The 22,500-nt window shown below is 42.3% G+C and overlaps 1 protein-coding gene and 1 long non-coding RNA gene across 2 annotated transcripts in view; one reads left to right on the forward strand and one right to left on the reverse strand.

Moving 5' to 3' along the window:
- Positions 1-22,500, reverse strand: part of zgc:101566 (Transmembrane protein 263-B-like) — a 180,368-nt gene that overhangs the window by 78,694 nt on the left and 79,174 nt on the right. The gene's annotated exons all lie outside the window — the stretch shown is intronic.
- On the forward strand, positions 4,041-4,547 carry LOC132890253 (uncharacterized). Its single transcript, XR_009655175.1, has 2 exons — positions 4,041-4,104; positions 4,456-4,547. It is a non-coding gene; the product is annotated as an uncharacterized LOC132890253 (long non-coding RNA).

A 22,500-nucleotide genomic window follows, 5' to 3' on the forward strand; every position in this document is an offset into this window, starting at 1 on the left:
GGTGCTCCGGTTTCCCCCACAGTCCAAAGACATGCAGGTTAGGTTAACTGGTGACTCTAAATTGACCGTAGGTGTGAATGTGAGTGTGAATGGTTGTCTGTGTCTATGTGTCAGCCCTGTGATGACCTGGCGACTTGTCCAGGGTGTACCCCGCCTTTCGCCCGTAGTCAGCTGGGATAGGCTCCAGCTTGCCTGCGACCCTGTAGAACAGGATAAAGCGGCTACAGATAATGAGATGAGATGAAATTTCCATGATGTGAATTGCACATCTTCATGATGCACAAGGTCACATTTTTGCATCGCGATGCATTGTTACACCCCCGTCAGTCAGTTTGTTGTATAGCTGCAATGATTAGTCGAAATAATATTGTCATCATCTAACACTGTCTCCACCTGCGGCAGATTGCGCACTAATATCAGAAATCTCCTTCCATGGTTTCCTGTTAGGTGTAGATTTGTTAAGGTCGTTGATATTGAGACCGGACCATTGGTATATATTGTCTCGCCGACACTTTGTCGATCTTCCTCTGTTCCGTTTGCCTTCCCATCATGCCTTCGACACAGATCTTAGCAAGTCCTCTTTCTGCCCATTTTACATGGCCAAAGAGTTTGAAGGTTTTGCTCTTGATGACATTCATTATGGGAGTCATTTTAGTAGCTTCAAGAAGATCCTCAGTTTTGATGTGGTCTGTTAACTTGTGGTTTGTCATGAACCTCAAAACATGGTTTTGAAAGGTCTCCATTTTTCTGCATAGGTTTGTCATCCAGTTTACACATTCTAGTCCATAAAGGACGACTGGTAAAATGTATATGTTGTAGATTTTGCTTTTGATATTAAGAGGAATCCTTTGAGAAGTTAAGAGATCTTTGTTTTTGTTAAACGCAGCCTAGCCTAAACTTATTCTGTGGTTAACAGCAGTAGAACCAGCATTAGTTCATGATAACTTAAGGCCAAGGTAGACAAACTCGGTGACTTGTTCTATAGTTTTGCCATAAATTGAGAGGTGTAGAGGCTGATTGTTTTTTGCTGTTGACATGCATTACGTTTTGGAGACGTTTACGTATAGCCCGGCTACGGCAGCATGGGCAGCTAAAGCCCGACGCACACGTGCGATTCTCCCGTCACTTGGTCATGCAACTTTTTGACGTGAGCGAAAATTTGTTTTGTGTGCGGATATTTGCGACGGCGATTTTTTGTTACTTGCGACAGATCGCAGGTATGAAACATGCTTGATATTCTGCGACCAAAAAAAAAAAAAAGCCAGTCGCTGACTTGTTGCAGAGATATCGCCGTGTGTGTGTCTTTGCAGTACCGAAGCGATCACCTCCAAAGGCTAAGCCAATCCCTGCCCGCGAAGTAGTCACGTGATTTCCACGTGACTTGCATCGCCCTCCCCAAATCACCGCACACGCAGCTACCCGAGAGGGGAAACTTGCATTCAAAAATCGCAATACGGGGGCGTCGTGGCTCGGGTGGATGGGGCGCCGTGCCATGGGTCCGGGGACCCGGGTTCGATTCCGACCCGAGGTCATTTCCCGATCCCTCCCCGTCTCTCTCTCCCACTTGTTTCCTGTCTCTGCGCTGTCCTGTCCAGTGAAGGTGAAAAAGGCCCAAAAATATCTTTAAAAAAAAAAAAAAAAAATCGCAATACGCTTGCGTCGAGAAGTCGCCTGTATGCGCCGGGCTTAATGAATCAAGCTACTTTTGTACATTTTTCTTGGAGCTATTTACAGCAGCAATGTCGTCGGCATAGCTAAGGTTTGAGATTATTTGACCTCCAATGGAGATACTGGAGTTACATTCGGCTTCAGTTTTCAAGATTACAGATGAGATGATGGTGCAGAAAGAATAGCTGAAAGAATGTCACCTTGCTTTACACCTTTCAGGATCTTGATACGCCTACAGAGTCCTGTGTCTGTCTTTGTCACAGCTGTGCTGTTATCGTATGTTTCTTTAAGGAGATTGATGCATCTTTTCTTAATACTGGTGCTTTCGAGCAATTTCCAGACACATGGCAGTTTGACACTATTGAAGGCTTTAGTGAAGTCAATGAATGCTATATGAGTTGGGGTGTTAAATTCTATTGACTTCTCGACGATTTGTTCCGAAGTGATAATTTGTTCAATAGCGCTTTGACCAGCTTGATAGGCTGCTTGAGATTCAGGAAAGGATGCGTAGAGATCTTGCTTAATTCATGATGCAATAATGCTAATAAACAGTTTGTAGACCTGACTAAGGAGGTTAATTCACTACCATTCACAGTGAAGCCACAGGGGGCAGCAGGAGTACCGATACTATCGCACTGCACAGCACGGTGCGCAAAACTGTTTTCGGCTCCAACACTTAACGCAGTTTTAAAGAACACGGAAACAAAAAGTTCACCTGATAGATTACAAGAAGCACAATGGAGCTGGGGGAAAAAAGATTTAAAATATCTTTATATACACACGGGCGGCACGGTGGTGTAGTGGTTAGCGCTGTCGCCTCACAGCAAGAAGGTCCGGGTTCGAGCCCTGTGGCCGGCGAGGGCCTTTCTGTGTGGAGTTTGCATGTTCTCCCTGTGTCCGCGTGGGTTTCCTCCGGGTGCTCTGGTTTCCCCCACAGTCCAAAGACATGCAGGTTAGGTTAACTGGTGACTCTAAATTGACCGTAGGTGTGAATGTGAGTGTGAATGGTTGTCTGTGTCTATGTGTCAGCCCTGTGATGACCTGGCGACTTGTCCAGGGTGTACCCCGCCTTTCGCCCGTAGTCAGCTGGGATAGGCTCCGGCTTGCCTGCGACCCTGTAGAACAGGATAAAGCGGCTAGAGATAATGAGATGAGATAAAGAATCCTGTGAGGTTTTGTGAAATTCCTCCAAAAATTGTGAGAGGAGTTGATTTCAGAAGGCGAGTACCCTTCCTGGGACAGATGGACGGATGGACATTGCCACGGCATAATCCTCCTTCAGGCCTTTTGGCCAGAGGGGATAAAAATGATGCTGACTGTGTATGGTGAAAAGAGATAGAAATAAAAAGAAAGGGCAGAAAGAGATTCAACAATCCTGTGAGAGCTCTGCACAGGGCGTGCAGTCAGAAACTGCACATTGGGGAAATGCCAGTGCGATACGGAAGATACTTTCGTTTCTTTCCCCCTTGAGCATGTCACTTTGAGGGAAAATCGGGCTTGTCGTTCTGCCCCATATCCTGACATTTCATCTGCACTGTTTGAGCTTTAGGGGCCAAGAGAGCTGAGCGAGAGAGAGAGAGAGAGAGAGAGAGAGGGTGTAAGTGCCTCAGCCTGCAGCGACCAGTCACGCTACTGAAAGTCTATTTATAATGCAAAAAAATTCATTCTCTGGTTTCTAACATGCTTTTCATTTTTTCCTGTTCATTGTGAATGTGTAGCAATATAATCTCAGAGATGTTTCACCGTATTAGTGTTCAGTCAGGTGTGTTACAGGGATGATACTCGATATGGAGGGAATATGGAAAGGAAGGATACCCTCCAGCAGCCGGTTTCACTAAGTTAGACTATGACTTTAACTTAGACAGCGGGTATAGTCGGGCTTAGCATAGACGTCTAACAAATACTGTTGCACAAAGCAGTTAAGACTCCGACTATCTTAAGTCGTACTATGCTGCAAAGGATTGTGGGTATTTTAAGACTCTTTTCAAAACAAACAAAAATGGCGGACAGTGGTCGTTCAGTGCCGTTTAGCCACTCGGAAAATCTGGCTATATTAGAGGAATTTAATTCCTACAAAGACGTTTTATTAGGCAAATTCAGCGAAGAATGTAGCAATAAGAAAAAACATGAAGTGTGGGGAAAAAAAAAAACGTCGTCTGTGAATAGCGTTAATCCATCTGCGAGAAGAGATGTTGCTGCCGTGCAGAAACGGAAACTAAAAGTAACCACCGAAATGGTCATCAACATTTATGGCGACGAGTCGCCCTTATTCTGGGGAGTGAAAGGAGAGTGGAGTAACCGGCTTCGCCAGACCCAGCAGCAACTCCCCTAGCAACGTTGCAGCTGAGGCTCCTTCACCCTCGGAGTTGTCATCACCCAGTACCTGCGCGGATGTGACACTACACGAAGAGCCTACCGATCAGGAGGAAATTACAGGTAGAGTCTTGTTTAAGCTATAAACGTTGTCAAGTGGGGTTTTATTGTCATTTCAGCATAAACAGTAGGGGGAGATTATGTTCCCACAGCACTGAGCTAAGCTACAGTTACCTTGCGATGGCGAAATAGCTATTCCACTCGGTTGATACCAAGGTCTGTTACTAAACGATGGAACATAGGTTTGACCCATAGACTATACAGTCGTTGGTTTGACCAACATAGATTTAAATTCTGCTACAGTAGGTAGTACACGTAAAGAAAGACGTTTGGAACAAGCTGACCTAAATACCATGTTGTGGTGTGACTACAGTTTCTAATAATGAAAACTTTGGTCTGATTTTTTTTTTTAAGTTTCCTTGATCCCTGAACCGGTTGTGGAGGACTCCCAGACATCTGCCACCACCACCAGAACCACCACCATGGCCATGGTGCTTGACAAGCAATACAACAACCTTCAACTGGAGGAGAAAAAACTCCTTCTGGAGACTGAGGTCTTGCAGCTCGAAAAAGAAAGACTGCAACTTAAATTGAAGAGACTCGCGCAGATGGAGGAGTGATGTAGTAGTAGTGTGTGTGTGTGTGTGTGTGTGTGTGAGAGTGTATGAGAGAGAGAGATAAGTGATGAGTGGTGATGTAATTATATGCATAAATGAATTGATATATTTATATTATTTATATATATTTATATTATTTATAAGTAATAAAATGAATAAGCTGGCATTACACTGTTTGTTCTTTATTGAATACTTTATAGTTAGATTATAATAGCCTAAATTGGTGTATTACATACTTGCAATGTACTTCACTGCCTTAACATTTCAAGCTTTCTTAGACCCATATTAGACTGGGGGGAGTGTGTCTTACTTTTTAAGCCTAAAATTAGACTTAAAAAATTAGTCTTAACTTTTGTGAAAAACTGTCTTACTTGCATTATACTGGTCTATAAAGAAACTTAAGACCAATCTTAACCCATAGACCAGTCTAAACTACTTTAGTGAAACTGGCTGCAGATGCAAAAATCTTTCCACCAGGAAAGTCATTTGAATAATCCCTCTAAAATCCAATCAATCAATCAATAGATAGAAAGAAAGAAAGAAATTTGAAAAACCCACACATTTTGAAGCGGATTTTCAAATTTCCTCCTCAAGAGTAAAAGGGGTCAGTGACATCAGACACACTGACATCAGATGACAGTGACTGGAAGGTCCATCAGGCAAGATTTATCAAAATTTGGAAAAAGTTTTATTCTGGGGTGTTCCCCCCCTTGTCTGTTCAAAGCACAGAGTGATGTTTTTTTTTCTCACAGGGGAATTATCTGGCTGTGCTGGGCTCTTGCCGATTTCAGACTGAGGACAACAGTGTCGAAAAAATGACTGTCAAGACATGCATCCAATCAATCACGAACACGCACTATATACACACACACAAAAAAAAAATAAAATAAAAAATAAATAAATATATATATATATATATATATATATATATATATATATATATATGGGGCGGCACGGTGGTGTAGTGGTTAGCGCTGTCGCCTCACAGCAAGAAGGTCCTGGGTTCGAGCCCCGGGGCTGGCGAGGGCCTTTCTGTGTGGAGTTTGCATGTTCTCCCCGTGTCCGCGTGGGTTTCCTCCAGGTGTTCCGGTTTCCCCCACAGTCCAAAGACATGCAGGTTAGGTTAACTGGTGACTCTAAATTGACCGTAGGTGTGAATGTGAGTGTGAATGGTTGTCTGTGTCTATGTGTCAGCCCTGTGATGACCTGGCGACTTGTCCAGGGTGTACCCCGCCTTTCGCCCGTAGTCAGCTGGGATAGGCTCCAGCTTGCCTGCGACCCTGTAGAAGGATAAAGCGTCTAGAGATAATGAGATGATATGATATATATATAAGTTTGGGGTCACTTTGAAATTTCCTTATTTTTGAAAGAAAAGCACTGTTCTTTCCAATGAAGATCACTTTAAACTAATCAGAAATCCACTCTATACATTGCTAATGTGGTAAATGACTATTCTAGCTGCAAATGTCTGGTTTTTGGTGCAATATCTCCATAGGTGTATAGAGGCCCATTTCCAGCAACTATCACTCCAGTGTTCTAATGGTACAATGTGTTTGCTCATTGCCTCAGAAGGCTAATGGATGATTAGAAAACCCTTGTACAATCATGTTAGCACAGCTGAAAACAGTTGAGCTCTTTAGAGAAGCTATAAAACTGACCTTCCTTTGAGCAGATTGAGTTTCTAGAGCATCACATTTGTGGGGTCGATTAAATGCTCAAAATGGCCAGAAAAATGTCTTGACTATATTTTCTATTCATTTTACAACTTATGGTGGGAAATAAAAGTGTGTCTTTTCATGGAAAACACAAAACTGTCTGGGTGACCCCAAACTTTTGAACGGTAGTGTATATATATACTTTGTGTGTATATATATATATATATATATATATATATATATATATATATATATATATATACTTTTCAGGACCTGCCTTACTCTCTGGAGGTATTTGGCTGTGGTTGACTTCCTTGTGGCTTCTTCATGGTTTCCATTAGCCTGTGGGATGCCAAGGTACTTGTAGCTGTGTGTGTATATATATATATATATATATATATATATATATATATATATATATATATATATATACACACACACAGCTACAAGTACCTTGGCATCCCACAGGCTAATGGAAACCATGAAGAAGCCACAAGGAAGTCAACCACAGCCAAATACCTCCAGAGAGTAAGGCAGGTCCTGAAAAGTCAGCTGAATGGTAAGAACAAGGTCCGAGCCATCAACATGTACGCACTACCAGTCATCAGATACCCCACTGGTATCATAAACTGGCCAAAGGAGGAGATAGAAGCCACAGATATCAAGACTAGAAAGCTCCTCACCATGCATGGAGGGTTCCACCCCAAGTCCAGCACCCTGAGACTATACACTAAGCGGAAAGAGGGAGGCCGAGGGCTAGTGAGCATCAAGACCACGGTCCAGGATGAAACATCAAAAATCCGAGAATACATCAGAAAGATGGCCCCAAAGGATGAACTGCTAAGTGAATGTCTCAGGCAGCAGAACCCTGATGAGAGTGCAGAGGAGGAGGAGGAACAGACAACCTGGAGAGACAAACCCCTACATGGCATGTACCACCATCAGATAGAGGAAGTGGCTGATATCAAGAAATCCTACCAGTGGCTGGATAATGCAGGACTGAGACAGCACAGAGGCACTAATCATGGCAGCACAAGAACAGGCCATAAGCACAAGAGCCATAGAGGCCAGGATCTACCAGAGTAGATCAGACCCAAGATGCAGACTGTGCAAAGAAGCCCCTGAAACAGTCCAGCACGTAGTAGCAGGGTGTAAGATGCTAGCTGGATCAGCGTACATGGAGAGGCACAACCAAGTGGCTGGGATAGTATACAGGAACATCTGCAACCAGTATGGAATAGAAGTACCCAAGTCCCAATGGGCCATACCACAGAAGGTGGCTGAGAACAACAGGGCCAAGGTTCTGTGGGACTTCAGCTTCCAGACTGACAAACAAATCCTGGCTAACCAACCGGATATAGTGGTGGTGGACAAAGAGCAGAAGAGGGTGGTGGTGATAGATGTGGCGATCCCAGCTGACGCCAACATCAGGAAGAAGGAACATGAGAAACTTGAGAAGTATCAAGGGTTGAAAGAGCAGCTGGAACGGATGTGGAAGGTCAAGGGTTGCGTGGTCCCCGTGGTAGTGGGGGCACTTGGGGCAGTAACCCCCAAACTGGGAGAGTGGCTCCAGCAAATCCCAGGAACAACATCTGAAGCCTCAGTCCAGAAGAGCGCAGTCCTAGGAACATCGAAGATACTGCACAGAACCCTCAAACTCCCAGGCCTCTGGTAGAGGACCCAAGCTTGAGGATGACATGGATACCACCCCCCCACTGGGGGTGAGAAGGAGATTTATTTTTTATTTATATAAATAAAATATGTCTTACAAAAGTATTCATCCCCCTTGGCATTTGTCCTGTTTTGTCGCATTACAAGCTGGAATGAAAACAGATTTTGAGGGGTTAGCGCCATTTGATTTACACAACATGCCTACCACTAAAAAGGTGCAATTTGTTTTTGTCTTGTGACACAAACAATAATTAAGATGCAAAAACAGAAATCTGGAGTGTGCATAAGTATTCACCCCCTTTCGTATGAAACCCCTAAATAAGAGCTGGTCCAACCAGTTCACTTCATAAGTCACATAATTAGTTGATTAAGATCCACCTGTGTGCAATCAAAGTGTCACATGATCGGTCACATGATGTCTGTATAAATCAACCTGTTCTGGAAGGACCCTGACTCTGCAACACTACTAAACAAGCAACATGAAAACCAAGGAGCCTCCAAACAGGTCAGAGACAAAGTTGTGGAGAAGTAGAGATCAGGGTTGGGTTATAAACAAATATCCCAAACTTTGAATATCTCACGTAGCACCATTAAATCCATTATAGCAAAATGGAAAGACTTGTGCACCAAAGAAATGAATCAATCAGTTTTGTGCACCAAATTCTAGTGTTTTTTTTTAATTCAAGATGTATGCTGTACAATCATTCTGTCACAGAAAAAGAACAGTTGAAAGAAATGACTGAAAGCCCAAATATTGCCATGACATTCATGACAATAACTGAGTGCAGAATTATTAGGCAAGTGAGTATTTTGACCACAACATCCTTTTAATGCATGTTGTCCCACTCCAAGCTGTTTTGGCTTGAAAGCCTACTACCAATTAAGTATATCAGGTGCTGTGCATCTGTGTAATGAGAGGGGGTGTGGTCTAATGACATCAACACCCTATATCAGGTGTGCATAATTATTAGGCAACCTCTTTTCCTCTGGCAAAATGGGTCAGAAGAGAGATCTGACAGACTTTGAAAAGTCTAAAATTGTGAGATGTCTTGCAGACGGATGCAGCACTCTTGAAATTGCGAAGATGTTGAAATGTGATCACCGAACAATCAAGCGTTTCATTGCAAATAGTCAACAGGGTCGAAAGAAGCGTGTGGGAAAAAAAAAGGCGCAAAATAACTGCACATGATCTGCGGAAAATCAAGCGTGAAGCTAACAAGCAGCCATTAGCATCCAGTTCTGCCATATTCCAGAGTTGCAACATTCCTGGAGTGTCAAAGAGTACAAGGTGTGCAATACTGAGGGACATGGCCAAGGTAAGGAAGGCTGAAAAACGACCACCACTGAGTAAGGCACACAAGATAAAACGTCAAGACTGGGCCAAGAAATATCTTAAGACTGATTTTTCTAAGGTGCTGTGGTCCGATGAGATGAGAGTGACTCTTGATGGGCCAGATGGATGGGCCTGTGGCTGGATCAGTAATGGGCACAGAGCTCCACTCCGACGCCAGCGAGGTGGAGGTGGAGTACTGCTATGGGCTGGTATCATCAAAGACGAGCTTGTTGGACCTTTTCGAGTTGAGGATGGACTCAAACTCAACTCCCAGACCTACTGCCAGTTCCTGGAAGAAACCTTCTTCAAGCAGTGGTATAGGAAAAAGTCAGCATCTTTCAAGAAGAACATGATTTTCATGCAGGATAATGCTCCATCTCATGCGTCCAAATACTCCACTGCGTGGCTAGCCAGTAAAGGTCTGAAAGGTGAAAAAAATAATGACATGGCCCCCTTGTTCACCTGACCTAAACCCCATAGAGAACCTGTGGTCCATTATAAAACGTGAGGTCTACAAAGAGGGAAAACAGTACACCTCTCTGAACAGCGTCTGGGAGGCCGTGGTTGCTGCTGCACACAATGTTGGTCGTGAACAGATAAAGAAATTGACAAAATCTATGGATGGAAGGCTTTTGAGTGTCCTCATGAAGAAGGGTGGCTATATTGGTCACTGATTTGTTTTTGTTTTGTGTTTGAATGTCAGATATGTTTATTTGCAAATCTGGAGTTGTCATATCAGTGTACCTGGTGAAAATAAATAAGTGAAATGGCTACATATTTGGTTTTTATTAAGTTGCCTAATAATTCTGCACAGTGAAAGTTACCTGAACACATACATATTCTCCTAAAATGGCCAAAACTAAAAACGCCCCACTCTAACTTCCATACATATTCAGCTTTGATATTTATGAGTCTTTTTGGTTGATTGAGAACATAGTTGTTGTTCAATAATAAAACTAATCCTCAAAAATACAACTTGCCTAATAATTCTGCACTCAGTATATATATATATATATATATATATATATATATATATATATATATATATACATACACACACACACACGTACATACATACATATACACACACACACACACACACGTGTGTGTGTGTATATATATATATATATATATATATATATATATATATATATATATATATATGTGTGTGTGTGTGTGTGTGTGTGTATATATATATATACACACACACACACACACACACACACATATACACACGTGTGTGTGTGTGTGTGTGTGTGTGTGTGTGTGTATATATATATATATATATATATATATATATATATACACACACACATATAGTGCGTTTGTGTAAAAAATATAAGATATGCACACACTTTTTCAATAACGTTAAGCATACAAATGATTTCTGGGTTATTTATAACAAAGACATTTATTTAATTAAAAAATAATGCCTATTGTGCCTTTAAAAGCAATGTGTTTCCAAAGAACTAAAAATATTATTAATTTGTTCGGTAAGATTTAAAATGTTTCATTGAGCTGTCGCATTAATTAAGCCAAGTCTGTTGTAAATAAAGAAAGACGATGATTTTTTTAAAATGAACAAGAATGCAATCATTTATGTTATTTTTAATCAAACATATCAAAGGCAGCTGTTTTAAATTGTTCATGCTAACATTTTAATTACACTTCATTGAAAAGGATTATTTTAATTAGACACATTTTGTTCACGTTTAGTCTTTCTGAAAGAGTCGTTATGGTGAATGAATCGGCATCGTTCACTCTCATGGACTGATTCATTTCTTTCATCCAGTTGGGATATGACGGGCTCCATGGGTATATCATTACGTCATACGTTTCATCACACTGCGTTTTCGAAAAGTTAAATATGTTGTAAAAGTATGTGTAATGGTGTGTGTGTCAAACCTGATCTGCATTCCTGAGCCAGAAAGAGTCACTTGGTGTTTTGATCGTGATTGAGATTCCGTGATGAATGCAAACTGAACTGCAGTCTCGTTCATTTTAGTGCAAAAGCACATTTGCATACAAATGCACAATGCCACTTTGCACCGGTTTCTGTCTCGTCATCCATGTTATTTGTTGTACTTAGATACCTGGATGTTTAGATAGCTACAGTGCCTTGCAAAAGTATTCATACCCCTTGAACTTTTTCACATTTTTCCACCTTACAACCACGAACTTAAACGGTTTTTATTGAGATTTTATGTGATAGACCAACACAGAGCAGCACATAATTGTGAAGTGAAACAAAAGTGATAAATGCTCTTCAAAATTTTAAATAAAAATCTGAAAAACGTGGTGTGCATTAGTATTCAGCCCCCTGTCCTCTGATACCTCTAAATACAATCCAGTGCAATCAATTGCCTTCAGAAGTCATCTAATAAGTTAATAGAGTCCTACTGTGTGTAATTTACTCTCAGCATAAATACACTTGTTCTGTGAAGGCCTCAGTGGTTTGTTAGAGAACACTGAAGAACAAACAGCATCATGAAGACCAAAGAACTCACCAGACAGGTCAGGGATAAAGTTCTGGAGAAGTTTAAAGCAGGGTTAGGTTATAAAAAAATATCCCAAGCTCTGAACATCTCAAGAAGCACTGTTCAATCCATCATTCAAACATGGAAAAAGTATGGCACAACTGCAAACCTACCGAGACATGGCCGTCCACCTAAACTGACAGAGCGAGGAAGGAGAGCACTGGTCAGAGAAGCAGCCAAGAGGCCCATGATCACTCTGGAGGAGCTGCAGAAATCCACAGCTCAGGTGGGAGAATCTGTGCACAGGACAACTATAAGTCGTACACTCCACAAATCTGGCCTTTTTGGAAGAGTGGCAAGAAGAAAGCCATTGTTGAAAGACAGGCATAAGAAGCCATGTAGGGGACACAGCAAACATGTGGAAGAAGGTGCTTTGGTCAGATGAGACCAAAGTTGAACTTTTTGGCCTAAATGCAAAGCGCTATGTGTGGCGGAAAACTAACACTGCTCATCAGCCTGCACACACCATCCCCACTGTGAAACATGATGGTGGCAGCATCATGCTATGGGGATGCTTTTCTTCAGCAGGGACAGGGAAGCTGGTCAGAGTTGATGGGAAGATGGATGGAGCGAAATACAGGGCAATCCTGGAAGAAAACCTGTTGGAGGCTGCAAAAGACTTGAGACTGGGAAGGAGATTCATGTTCCAGCAAGACAATGACCCTAAACATACAGCCAGAGCTACAATGGAATGGTTTAGATCAAAGAATATTCATATGTTAGAACGGCCCAGTCAAAGTCCAGACCTAAATCCCATTGAGCATCTGTGGCAAGACTTGAAAATTGCTGTTCACAGACGCTCTCCATCCAATCTGGCTGAGCTTGAGCTATTTTGCCAAGAAGAATGGGCAAAAATTTCAGTGTCTAGATGTGCAAAGCTGGTAGAGACATACCAAAAAAGACTTGCAGCTGTAATTGCAGCAAAAGGTGGCTCTACAAAGTATTGACGCAGGGGGGCTGAATACTAATGCACACCACATTTTTCAGATTTTTATTTGTTTAAAATTTTGAAGACCATTTATCATTTTCGTTTCACTTCACAATTATGTGCTACTCTATCACATAAAATCTCAATAAAAAAAAAAAACTTTTAAGTTCGTGGTTGTAAGGTGGAAAAATGTGAAAAAGTTCAAAGGATATGAATACTTTTGCAAGGCACTGTACATGTAGTAATAATAACTTTATTGAACTAAAAATATACGATGAATTTCCAACAAAAAACCCGACAAAGTCGTAGAAATACGCGTCCAAAAAAATAAGAGTATAATAGATAACAGAGTTTGACTACGTCTGGTTGTTTAGGAGGAGGCATGATCTTGAGATAAGACTTATGTATTTCAGTTCCTGATAATGGTACCGCGAGACAACTTTTGTTCCTAGTTGCATACTTGTGGGCCGCCATTCTTGGAAGGAACATGCGATATGGATTGTTAGGGTCCTTTATTGACTACTTTCACATACCCATAATGCTTTGCATCTTTGGGGGGGGGGGGGGGGGGGGGGGTAACCAGGTGCTATATTTGTTTACTAAGTCAGATATCCTCAGTCATTTCTTTGAATTCATATGGGGGAAAACAACTTTTCCTGATTTTAAGTTCTATAGAAGACCTAAAGAAGCTAAGCATGTCACGAATTGACAAGTCACGAAGCCTCCAACCCCTCGGTCTTTGTGTTTAGTCATAAAAAGTGCAAAAACCGAAAAACAAGGACAAGTCAAAGAACGACTTTATTGAAGGATCAACTCCCAAAACAAAGCGCAAACGATGCAGTGCAAGTTAAGTAAGCTTACATGCACTTCTCCTTTTAGCGTTTCTGTAGGTATAGCGAATGTAGGATTTGACCCTGTCAGCTTTGTAGGATTTGACCCTACAGCTTCCTCTAACAGCCCGAAGATTGTTGTAATCCAGTAGCGTATGAGCTCGAGGAAAATCAGAGTGAAGGAAATCAAAATCAACATACACATAAAAAATAAATCTGACAGTTCTGCTTTGTTTACAGTACTTACTTGACTGAGTGAAGCCCTTGCTTGTGTTCCCGTGCACGAAGCGTTTTGTATTTTCTTATGGCTTTCTAGTCGTAACCAGCACCCAGTGAAAACCATTTCACTGTGGATTATTCTGTGATCGGTGTCGATCTTTCTCAGCTCTTCTGCCAATCTTTTAACTTCTGCAGCTCAGTAATTGTTGGAACACCCGTGCTGACAAAGAAGGTTGCTGACTCACCGTCACCCGGAGTAGAGATGTTCAAAGTGTTCGATGTAATATTTACAAGCGCTTTTTTACCGATTGATTTCTCAAAGTCCACAGAAAAGGCTCTGCAGAGTTCTTTAAGCTTTGGTTTCGTTAGTTTTGACACTTCTTTGAAGGTTTTACGGAGATTTAAATTGAAAAGATTACGGTCAGTGTGCAACACCGTGTTTTAGTTCGTTTCTATTTTGGTTACCCCCCCGGCGCAAAGCATTATGGGTAACTTGAAAGTAGTCAATAATTCTTTCAGGCTCACATATTGTCGCCTCATCTTTTTGTTCCTCCAGACTTGCAAGACTTGTCTTCAAGATGGCAATAACGTCCATACAGCGATTTTGCACTTGCTGCATTTCCTCGATGAGGTATTCCAGGATGCCACTCCAGACCAGCGAGGCGTACTCTTACTGCAATAAACAGTGACCCCTACCTCCTTGGGTAGATTAACCTTCCTGCATTTGCATAGGTCATGTAATCTTTTGCTAGCTTTCTTAATTATTTCACTACCATGGTGGTTCCGGTGCAGATCCTTGTTGTTGGCAAACACAGAAGAGTTTAAACATCAAGACCCTCTTGATAGCAGCACTTCCTATGTACAGGTTGTCAGGCTGAGTGGGCGCCTGGTTGAAGGATATCCACATGTCTTGAGTTTTCTTGCTGTTGAGAACCATTTGATTGGAACTTGACCACTCGTGCAGATCATCAAGCACCACTTGGATTGTGGACTCGGAGACCTTCGACGTATTCGCATACAAGGTGCAATCGTTCGCATACTTGGCATACATCGCAATAAGCTTGCACATATCCTCTGGTATTGCAACATCAAGGTAAGGTCTACGTAGATAGCTATGGAGCACTTGCATGTGACGTCACAGCCGATCCAGATTGTGACAGACGCCATCTTGTCGGTCAAACGCCATTTTCCGCCTTCTACTTCTGGTTCTACTTCTGCTTTTACTTTTACCTTTTCTTCTGGAAAACCCTACTATATACAATTCTACTACAACGGCTGCGGCTACAAGCTCTCCCTACCTGTGCATGTTTATGTTTTTTGTGTGTATTTTTGCATGTTGTTCGTCTGTACTGGACTTCAATATCCACTACAACCGTATGGACTTACTGGACATTGGTTTCCAGTAGAAAATTACGGTTTGTAGCAATTTCCATCGCATGCACAACATTCCAGACGAGATAGCGAGACCAGCAGGGTCTCCGTGGATTGTTATCGGAAGCAAAGCGAAGGAGGCGGCGTCGGGAGCAGAAGCAAAAGTGAGGCTGCAGGCAGAGCTGGCCTGTTGACTAAGCTCAGAAAACAGCCACTCAAATCTCCACTGCTAAGCCTCTATCTCTCCAATGCCAGATCCATAGTAAACAAGACGGACGATTTGGAATTACAGCTGGAATTACCTTATTCTATTCTATAATCGGCTGGTCAGTGCTATACTCAATACTTAAGTGACTTACCCGTCCAATGAGGATTATTTTCTTGTTTACAAGATGCCACATCTGAGTCGCTGACAAATCCTGAATTTCTGTAAAGATAACTGTGCAGAGATTTATAAGCACGCAGTGCTTCACCACTGAACAGCGAGGGAAAGTTAATGAGGTAATTATACACGTCCGGGTATTCCGCTGGCAGTTCAAAATCCACTGACACGGTCGTGAAAACTACGTCCGGTAAGCCATAAGGGTCACTAATCTGTAGATCGTTTATTTTAGACATATATCTAGTTATCTGTTCATTAGAAAAATGAGCCGTGTAGTTCGTCGGTTGAAATTGATCCATTCTGTACACGAGTGCAGCAGTATTCAGCGGTGTTTTTTTTATCGACAAGATGGCGGCTGTGTACTTTCCGGTCACGTGACTGCAAGATCTCTATAGATAGTTATTAGCTCATCTGGCCGACAGGCGATGACCTTATGCCATCATGCGTTCTCCGGCGTCGTCCACATTTCATGAAAATGGCTTCTTCTCTCTCTCTCAATTCTTCACCAATTTTGATTCTTTTTGGCAGGAAGGTAGGTCTGCCTAGGGTGCATAGAGCTTCTGCACAAATTTGCATAACTGCAATTAATCATGAAGATATGGAGTAATTAAGCCCTAACGAGCAGTTTCCACACAAATCGCTTCTTCTCCCTCAATTATTCACCGATTTTGATTCTTTCTGGCATGAAGGTAGGGGTACCTAGGGTGCATAGAACTTCTACCCGGATTTGCTTAATTACAATTATTAATGAAGTTATGGACTAATTAAGCCTTAATACCCTAGGTAGTTCAAGAAAAATCGCTTCTTCTCGGTCAACTCCTAGACGTTTTGGATTCTTTCTGGCAAACACATCAGTATTCCTAGGGTTTATATAGCTTCTATATATAGCTTGTATATAGGGTACATAGCTTGCAATATTGATTACGCAAGGTGGCCCATTTTAGATCGTTCTTTCCGAACTAGACGGGGCTGGAGTGAGCTGCGCCGTCACTGACTTGAACCTGGAATCTTGCGATTCGCTCTTCTCTCTCAGTAATTCAGCAGATAAGGTGATTCAGCGAGTTCCATGAATTCTGTCCGAGCTCATTCAGCCTTCCAGTAGTTCAATACACACAATCGTACTCCGCATTGGGCTGGGTGTGTGTGGGGAAAAAAAAAAATGCTTTCTCTAAAAACAGGCCGAGTCAGCATAAAGAAATAACTTTTTTTTTTTTTACATACTCAAGCTGTTTGCTGTCTGCCTTAAACAACTACATGTGACACATTTGGCTAAATCATTGAAAAGAATGACTTGGCAAATCAGTCTGAACAGATCATTTAACTCAACAGATCATTTAACTGATTTAAGTAAGCAAAACGCCTCCCACAGCATAACACAGCTACCAGTTTCTCCTTCAATTTGTCACCCGTCTGTGCATGTGTGTGTATATATATGTACACTGCATACAAAATATATACACGCACGAGTGTCTTCGGTAATGTGTAGTACAACAAAGCAAGAACTAACAAGCTACTAGGCTGAAAAGACGGCATGCGTGTATGTAATAAGTATACATTTATGGAGAGCTAGCTATCTAATTAATTATAACAATACAGAGGAGTACATCAATTCCACCGTACATTAAAATGGGTATAATATATAGAGGATATTACACGGTCAGGCAAAGATATGACGTTTATCTTCGCACTACTGTGTAATGTTCTTCACATTATATGGACACATCCAAAAAAAACCCCCGCAACTTAACCAAAAGAATTTTAATTTTGAACCGGTTCGCCATTTTGACAATGCGCGTCTAGTCAGCGGGAAAACACTGGGAGTGACATCATCGGCGTGAAATATCAGTGATTATTAGGTGGTGTTTACATTAGACTGTATCAGCGGATCATCAGATTAACGTTTTTAAAACGATTCGCGTACACACACAAATAGCAGGAAGTGAAGTCCGCGCCGTTTTTCAGCAGTCGCGTCACATGACCAACGTGGCATGACCAACGCCAGCGAATCAGGAAGGTGGATGTCATAGTGACGTTGTCCAATGACGACGTCAGCTAGAGCTCAGCACTGCGTATCCTCGTTCCTCAATGTTTACACAGCACCGGATCAGATACGTACTGGGTTGAATACGTGGGCCCTGGCGGATTCAAACCGTTCCACCTGTGGAGTCGTTTCCCGGCGTTTTAATGTGCACGGACAGTGCATCCGCAATGACAACGATACGGACACGGTCTAATGTAAACACCACCTAATACATACAGAACACTTTTTCGATGGAATAAAAACCATGTAGGGCGGCACGGTGGTGTAGTGGTTAGCGCTGTCGCCTCACAGCAAGAAGGTCCTGGGTTCGAGCCCCATGGCCGGCGAGGGCCTTTCTGTGTGGAGTTTGCATGTTCTCCCCGTGTCCGCGTGGGTTTCCTCCGGGTGCTCCGGTTTCCCCCACAGTCCAAAGACATGCAGGTTAGGTTAACTGGTGACTCTAAATTGACCGTAGGTGTGAATGTGAGTGTGAATGGTTGTCTGTGTCTATGTGTCAGCCCTGTGATGACCTGGCGACTTGTCCAGGGTGTACCCCACCTTTCACCCGTAGTCAGCTGGGATAGGCTCCAGCTTGCCTGCGACCCTATAGAAGGATAAAGCAGCTAGAGATAATGAGATGAGATAAAAACCATGTATTCTGTTCCCTTCTAGTGGGTTTATTGATGGCATGCAATATTATCATATCACTTATCCTCCATGTATTTATCCACTCTCCCCAATGGAGAATGAGCGTGCAATATTGTTATAATATTGCATGTTGTCAAGACAACATGACGTCACACTTCAGAGCTCATGCGAAGATCCAATAACCAAACTTTTCTGCTGCGCATACGCACAATCATTTCTTTGTCGGCCAGGAAAGAGAGAAGACGGGGTTAATTCCGTGCTCGGATTAAGCGCTAAATAAATAAACTGAAAACTGAAACACGTGTTGAACACCCGAAAGGCTACCAAAACTTCATTATACATTCTTGCAGTGGCGGCTCCTGAATTTTTTTTCGGGGGGGGGCAATTTTCCCCCGTTATGTCTACACGGACCATAAATGTCCACAGGACTGAAGTAAATTGACCTAGGTAGCAAGTCAACTGTTCTACAGAATGTTCTGTAAAGAGATTTTGTACTTCAAACTCCATGACCAGCAAGAATTTTACAGACTGTGCAACTTAAGGACAAACAGGAAAGTGCACTTACTGTAACAAAACATTGTAAATAGTTGGCTAACATAACAATAGCAGTTGAATAAATAGATGAGTGGATCTTTAGATCTTGCAATTACTGGTATTTACCAAGGATATTACCAAAGTGCTAACTCTCAGAGCAAAGTGTGGCAAATATAAAAATGCACATTGAAAACATCAAAAGTGAACGGATTCTGTGACTGTGTGTGTGTGTGAGTCACGAAGTCAACCAAACCCAGAAAAACACCACGGTGACTGGAGCCCTCAGTTTCGTCTTTGCCTCGTAGAGCTAACTCGAACACTCCACAAAATTTCACGCATTGGGTGAGCCGGTTTAATATGTGCCTGTTCTTGCTCACCTCATCGTTGTGGCGGCGAACTGCTAGCCTGTAGCCCTCATCCAACTGTGTAGCGATGTTCACTCTCCCAAAAGCCGAAAATTTCAGGCAGCTGCCCATGTGAATCTTTGATGACTCGTTTTTTTATTTTCTCCGACAAATGATGCACGTCCGAAACTCCAGTGACCGTCCAAGCAGTGTTGTCCGTGGAGCCACCTCCAGGGTGGAAAAGTAAGCAGGGGGAGCAGAAAACCGCTGAGGCGTCCTCGCAGCCAGCTCGCCAGGATTTGCGCTGGGACCATGTTGAAGTAAAACCTCGAGTATATGATTTCCCCCCCTGTTGAAATTTGTTTTATGTTTAGATTTGGTCGAGGGGGGTCCAGCTTGTTTTGTTGCCAATTTAGCTCGATTTGATCGCTGACTAAATGGAACTTCTTTTAAGGACCACACTGAATTGCTTTCCGCATCCATCTCACCTCAGAAACTGAGCGGATCGAACGCAACTTTGCCGCGCTTCGCAGTGACGTAAGCACGTTAGGGCGAGCCCCCCGGAACCCATAGAGATTGCATTGAAGTGTCAGTCAGGAGAAAAAAAATATATTAACATGGGACTCTATCAGTGAACTCTTGGGCGATTTTCAGCGTGACTGAAATCGCCCCAAAAGGGGCGGTACTCTAGAAGCAAGACCACCCTGATTGGACAATGATACCCAGAGACAGATTAAAATGGCCTCAAGCAGCGCTGGTGAAAGTTTGTTTTCTCATCTCATCTCATTATCTCTAGCCACTTTATCCTTCTACAGGGTCGCAGGCAAGCTGGAGCCTATCCCAGCTGACTACGGGCGAAAGGCGGGGTACACCCTGGACAAGTCGCCAGGTCATCACAGGGCTGACACATAGACACAGACAACCATTCACACTCATATTCACACCTACGGTCAATTTAGAGTCACCAGTTAACCTAACCTGCATGTCTTTGGACTGTGGGGGAAACCGGAGCACCCGGAGGAAACCCACGCGGACACGGGGAGAACATGCAAACTCCACACAGAAAGGCCCTCGCCGGCCCCGGGGCTCGAACCCGGACCTTCTTGCTGTGAGGCGACAGTGCTAACCACTACACCACCGTGCCGCCAAAGTTTGCTTTAAAAAAAGAAAAAAAAAAAAAACTTTTTTTTTTCGTTTTGGCAGTGCGTCGCCCAATCGCCCTTATGCACCAGCCGCCCTTGCATTCTTGACACATACTTACAAGAGAAAAAAAAAACATGCCAACAGACATTGAAAAACTGGAAAAGAGACACGGTGAAGATGTAAAACGTCTGTGCTAGCGAGAGACTGTGATAGTTTGTACACAAACATGGCGGTGAGGTTTGGTTCATTAAAAGAGGAAGATTTAAAGAGAAAGACTTGCTGAACACCTGAAAGGCAACCAAAACATCACTGGATATTCTTCACACACATTTACAAGAGAAAAACATACAAACTGACATCGAAAAACCGGAAAAGAGAGCAATGGAGGAAATATTGTCAAAGTTCGACTTGGAGGTGAGGAAAAGCGACGGAGACTTTTACAAGAGGACTTCACTCATGGACTTCACTCAGCAAAGCCCTTTTGTTTTGAACAACTGCAATGGAACAATTAACTACGACCAAAAGTAACTGTGAACTTGAACGGTCAGCCTGGATATAGCTTGTATACAAGTTGGGTTGTTCAGGCTTTTTCGACTTGTACCATTTTTATTGTTAGAACTTTGACTTTGTACAGTACATTGGATTGACGGAACATTGAATTACATTCAATCAGAATCAGCATTCAATAATGGTAAGTTACCCCCCTGTTCTTAACTTTTTGTAAAATCTGTAATTGTTCCATCAAATGTGTATGTATAATAATAATAATAATAATAATAATAGGGCGGCACGGTGGTGTAGTGGTTAGCACTGTTGCCTCACAGCAAGAAGGTCTGGGTTCGAGCCCCGTGGCCGGCGAGGGCCTTTCTGTGCGGAGTTTGCATGTTCTCCCCGTGTCCGCGTGGGTTTCCTCCGGGTGCTCCGGTTTCCCCCACAGTCCAAAGACATGCAGGTTAGGTTAACTGGTGACTCTAAATTGACCGTAGGTGTGAATGTGAGTGTGAATGGTTGTCTGTGTCTATGTGTCAGCCCTGTGATGACCTGGTGACTTGTCCAGGGTGTACCCCGCCTTTCGCCCGTAGTCAGCCGGGATAGGCTCCAGCTTGCCTGCGACCCTGTAGGACAGGATAAAGCAGCTAGAGATAATGAGATGAGATGGCTTTTTTTTCATGGTATATCAGATATATTCCATTCAGCTACTTGTCTTTGACTCGTTCAGTATCATGCCAGCTGAATGGAATATATCTGATATACCATGAAAAAAGCCAGCCGATATTATTTAAACATGTCATGGGTGCAGTTCTCAATGTCCAGGATGTAGTTTGTATGAAAAATACAAGTTGCATATTTCCCAGTAAAACGTGTGTGTGTGTGTGTATATATATATATATATATATATATATATATATATATATATATATATATATATGTGTGTTCCCCCCCACAGTAGGGAACGGCTAGGCTTTAGGATTATTTTATTCCATTATGTCATCATTTGTTATACCTGATAATACACTTTTCTGAAATATCTTAGGTACCGTGGTATCTTACTCTTTTTTTTTTAAATTTAATTTAAATATCAGTTGGAAACTCTTAAAACAGATTTGATAAAATCTGCTTGTTTAAATTTAATTTTACTTTAAGCAATTGAATTTTTTTTATACATTTAACAAAAATACCACCAAAAGCACCAAATAAATGATTTCTTTTTTAAAAATAATATTATATTATAGTCAAATGCAACACTACTGGTTTACTGGCAGTTTGTTAGAAAACCTAAATATCATGATACACGTCACGTATCATAGAAATGCTCTGAATTATCACAATACAATATTTTCACCAATCCCTCATCACTTACAGATACATTTTGTCAAGTACTAGACTTGACAAAATATCGGCATACTGAGCGATACGTTACACAGATCTGTTCACAGCTCATTGCTGCTTGATATTTCATCACTTATCTAACAGAGACTGGAAGTTACTCTCCATAATTTGGGCATTTCAGGAGTTAAGAACCAATATTTGTTTTCCTGAGAGAGGTTTTAATAGTTTTCCGTTCCCCTCCTGCCGCCTATCCCTGAACGCCGGCTCTGTAAATAGTTTGTCTTGCAGAACAGATCTGCGCAGAATGCTGATGAGAAGGAAAAGAGTTTTGCCGACCACAAGCAAGTCGAGAAGAAAATGCACTTCGCATTTGGCTGCAGCTTTGCTTGTGTGCGTG

The sequence above is a fragment of the Neoarius graeffei genome, chromosome 8 (assembly GCF_027579695.1).
Source record: "Neoarius graeffei isolate fNeoGra1 chromosome 8, fNeoGra1.pri, whole genome shotgun sequence".
NCBI classification, from domain to species: Eukaryota; Metazoa; Chordata; class Actinopteri; order Siluriformes; family Ariidae; genus Neoarius; species Neoarius graeffei.